The sequence below is a fragment of the Phodopus roborovskii genome, unplaced genomic scaffold (assembly GCF_943737965.1).
Source record: "Phodopus roborovskii unplaced genomic scaffold, PHOROB, whole genome shotgun sequence".
NCBI classification, from domain to species: Eukaryota; Metazoa; Chordata; class Mammalia; order Rodentia; family Cricetidae; genus Phodopus; species Phodopus roborovskii.
Genome location: NW_026125956.1, coordinates 72,391 through 76,797, shown reverse-complemented (window position 1 = coordinate 76,797; position 4,407 = coordinate 72,391). Strand labels below are relative to the sequence as shown.

The following is a 4,407-nucleotide window of genomic DNA, read 5'->3' as shown; positions in this document are numbered from 1 at the left end:
AGTAACCCCAGCTACTGTGAGCTGAGTAAAATGGCTACATCATAACCAAAAGATAACATTTCACAAACATGTCTCCCCATCCTACAGTTTTTCCATTCTTTCTACCTTCTGTAATATTCCCTGAACCTTGGGGGTTGATATAGATGTCCCATTTAAGGATGAACACTTACTAAAATGTTTCCCAATGGAAACAAGTTAGACAAATGGCATTCTAGATATACATAAATTCTATGACAAACCCCAAACTCTACAACACTAACCTCAGTTTTTCTTCTCCCTTCCCTTTTAGCATCAACTCATTTATCCTTAAATCACCTTTCATATTTGATTATCATTTGAAATAAATGAGGACAAAAAGAACTGCACTCATTTTAATTGGTTAGACACAAAGCAGAGTAGTTTAACAACTATTTCCAAGTCACACAGCATGGAAGTGGCAGAATTATATAGCATGTTTATAATATACAACTAATAGACTACTGACTACTCTTCAGCCTTCACGAAGTCTCTTCTGGAATCAACCAGTAGAGCAGCTGTTCATTATTCAGGAGGCATTGGGATGAGTAACTAAGAACACAGACTTGAGAAATCAATGGGCTCATTTTCAATCATGTCTCTGGCTGCTATTTATAAACCTGACCTTAAAACTTAAGTCAGTTTTCCTGTTTGTACTTTTATCTTTCTTTAGTAAAGCAAAAATAAAAATTGTTTGTAAGATGTCTCAAATCCCCTGCACTTATTGTAACAGTGGCATATTGTATATGTTCTATCAATGTTTGCCATAATGAAAATGGATGACTAAGCTGTGGTCAGATTGTGGTTGTGGCCTCAGGCTTGTTGTGCCCACATAACTTAACAGGGTCTCAGTATATAAACAAGTATGGTCTTGAACTGATGAGCCTCCTGCCCTACCTCCCCAAGTACTAGAATTACAGACATGTTTCCCAATGCCAACTGAGACTGAATTCTTAACTGACATCATCTTTGAACTTATCTTTCCTTTTTATATAAATTTCACATTTCTTGTATTTTGTTTCTGCAAAAGATAACAATTTTCTAAATGTAGATTCACAAAGGAATGAACCATGGAATTGACTAGTAGACAGGTCAAGTAATTTAGAGAATTCCTCAAGGTATTTTTTTCTTTTTGTATTTTCTAGTATATGAGAAGCCAAACATATTCAATATTAAAATTTTGAGTTAAAACTAGAGACTCCTAGCAATGGTGAATACAGAGCCTGAACTGGCCATCTCCTGTAACCAGGCAAGACTTCCAACTGAGGAAATGGGACACCAACTGAGCCACATAACTTTCAACCTACAATTTGTCCTACTAATTAGTAGGATAGAATCAAACACTACTGACAAAAAGTCACTGAAATGGTTCCTAATAATATTAAGTTATACTCATAGATTGGTGTCTAGCCCAATTGTCATTAGAGAGGCTTCATCCAGCAACTGACAGAAACAGATGTAGAGATCCACAGCCAAATATTTGGTGGATCTTGGAGAATCATGCAGAAGAGGTGGGGGAAGCATTGTAGGAGTCAGAGGAATGAAGACCACCACAAGAAAACACATAGAATCAGATAATATGGGTTTATAGGGGATCACAGAGACTGAACAGACAACCAGGGAGCCTAAATGAGACTGACAAGGCCCTCTGCATATATGTTATAGTTGTATAGCTTGTTCTTCTTGTGGTACTCCTAATAGTAGAGGCAGGGGCTGTCTGATTCTTTTGCCAGCTTTTGTGACCCTTATCCTCATACTATATTGCCTTGTTCAACCTTCAACTTGATATGCCATGTTTGCTGATAACCATGGAAGGCCTGTCCACCTCTAAAGAGAAACAGGGGAGGAATAGATTGGGATCAAGAGGGGAAAGGGAGATGAGGAAGGACTAGGAGGAGAAGGAAGAAAACAGTGGTGGAGTTGGAAAATAAATAAATAATATATATATATTTAAAATACAATTTCTCCTGCTCGCTTCGGCAGCACATATACTAGAATTGGAACGATACAGAAAAGATTAGCATGGGCCCTGCACAAGGATGACACGCAAATTTGTGAAGCGTTACATATTTTTTGAACAGCCACTACAGGTTGCAAGGTGTACAAAGATAATCAATGCTGATTCAGAGGATCCCAAATTATCAATGTGAATCAGTTTGCCAAGTTTGTGGTGGATCTCAGTGATCAGGTGGCACCTACTGACACTGAAGAAGGGATGAGAGTTGGTGTGGACAGAAATAAATACCAAATTCACATTCCACTACCTTCTAAGATTGACCCAACAGTTACCATGATGCAGGTGGAAGAAAAACCTGACGTTACATACAGTGATGTTGGTGGCTGTAAGGAACAGATTGAGAAACTGAGAGAAGTAGTTGAAACCCCTCTACTCCATGCAGAGAGGTTTGTTAACCTTGGGATTGAGCCTCCAAAGGGTGTGCAGCTGTTTGGTACCCCGGGCACAGGCAAGACACTCTGTGCTAGGGCAGTTGCTAATAGGACTGACGCTTGCTTCATTCGAGTTATTGGGTCCGAGCTTGTACAGAAATATTGCCAGAACAAAAATAGCCTGCCTTATTGTCTGTGATGAAATTGAAGCCATTGGAGGGGCGCAGTTTGATGATGGTGCTGGGGGTGACAATGAAGTGCAGAGGACCATGTTGGAACTGATCAATCAGCTGGATGGCTTTGATCCTTGGGGCAACATCAAAGTTCTGATGGCCAGTAACAGACCTGATACTTTGGATCCAGCGCTGATGAGGCCAGGGAGTTTGGACAGAAAGATTGAGTTTAGCTTACCTGATTTAGAAGGTCGGACTCACATCTTTAAGATTCATGCTCGCTCAATGAGTGTTGAAAGAGACATTAGGTTTGAACTGCTGGCCCGACTGTGTTCAAACAGCACTGGGGCGGAAATTATAAGTGTATGTACAGAAGCCAGTATGTTTGCAATCCGAGCACGGCGAAAAATTGCTACAGAGAAGGACTTCTTGGAAGCCATAAATAAGGTCATCAAGTCTTATGCCAAATTCAGCGCTACCCCCTGCTATATGACATACAATTGATCCCCAGAGGCTATGAGAACTTCCTGCACTTGGGTAACTTGTTCCCACCTCACAAAAATAAAATATTTTAAAATTCCTAAAAAAATAAAATATGATATTATTTCCCATGAGTGATTATGAATCAAATAAACTTGCAAGTGTTTGTGTCATTAAAATTATGATAATGGCATGCAAATTCAGCTTAAAGAAAATTAAATTATACACAGTGGCCAAGGTAATTAAATAAATAACAGGAACAATGCAAAGAAATGAAGAGTACTTCCATACTTTGAAGAATAAATCTGTGTTATAGGTAAGACACAACCATGACAAAAATAAGAACTGTACTGTGGTTATTGGTTTTTTTAAATAAAATTTTGGTTCAAAAAGTTGTCAAAAAAAGGAGAAAAATTTAATACCAGAACTTTCTGGTACTCCTCTAAAATTCTATATTATCAGTGCTTACTGTCAATTAAGCAAAAGTAATGTGACAAAAATTCTATGAAACTATGGAATTTTATTTTCTCACCTGTGTGAAAGGTTAATATGTGTGAGCAACATAGGGAGTATTCATAATGTTTATATGTTTCTTTAGGCAAACATATTGGTGCACTACCATAAATACTGAAACCCTGTCACATGTAGAAAACATTGCCTAGCTTTAGACTCTTTCTACCTCTTTTTCCATTATGTTCCATAAGTCATAGGTTTAGGGCTTGTGATACAGATGAATCTATTGGTCCTGGGAACCCCACAGTCACTTATTCTACATATTTTAACTAGTTGTAGATTTCTCTTGTGGTTTTCATCTTCTGCCAAAAGTGGCATTGATGAGGAGTGAAGACTACACATATCTCTGTGTGTAAAAATATTTAGAACACAGAAACTATAGTTTAGGAACATAGCAGTAATAAATTCTCCTCTAAAGTTTATGACCTCTTCTTTCCACTGACAGTTGGCTAGGTTTATTGTACCAGGTATGAGTTTCATCATATGAAGTGGACCATGTTAATTAGACAGCTGTGGGTGACTCTCAAGGTAAAAATGCCACATAGTTTACACAGCTAGGTAGGACTGTTTTACTTCTTTGGCAGTTTGCTTAGCATTTTTTGAAACTATGAGAGTTAGCCTTTAGAAAGGAAACTTATGGCTAATTTTAACTCAGTTCCTTTGAGTCCTTTTGTCTAAATTGTTTGGTATCTTCAGCAATATGGACTTCAAGTTCTGTGACTAAATAATCACAACACCAGCTGAAATGCCAATGTGTATCGGGGAATTTTCAACAGTTCCCATCCTAGTAGAGGAGTTACTAGAAATCAATGGCTGTCAAGAGAGGGAGAGCCAGTTT

The 4,407-nt window shown here is 38.1% G+C and overlaps 1 non-coding gene and 1 pseudogene across 1 annotated transcript; both read left to right on the top strand.

The window, feature by feature from the left end:
• The first annotated feature begins 1,982 nt into the window (after window positions 1-1,982).
• LOC127218153 (U6 spliceosomal RNA) lies at window positions 1,983-2,089 on the top strand. Its single transcript, XR_007834157.1, has one exon. It is a non-coding gene; the product is annotated as a U6 spliceosomal RNA (small nuclear RNA).
• On the top strand, window positions 2,055-3,143 carry LOC127218152 (26S proteasome regulatory subunit 7-like; annotated as a pseudogene).
• The last annotated feature ends 1,264 nt before the right edge of the window (window positions 3,144-4,407 follow it).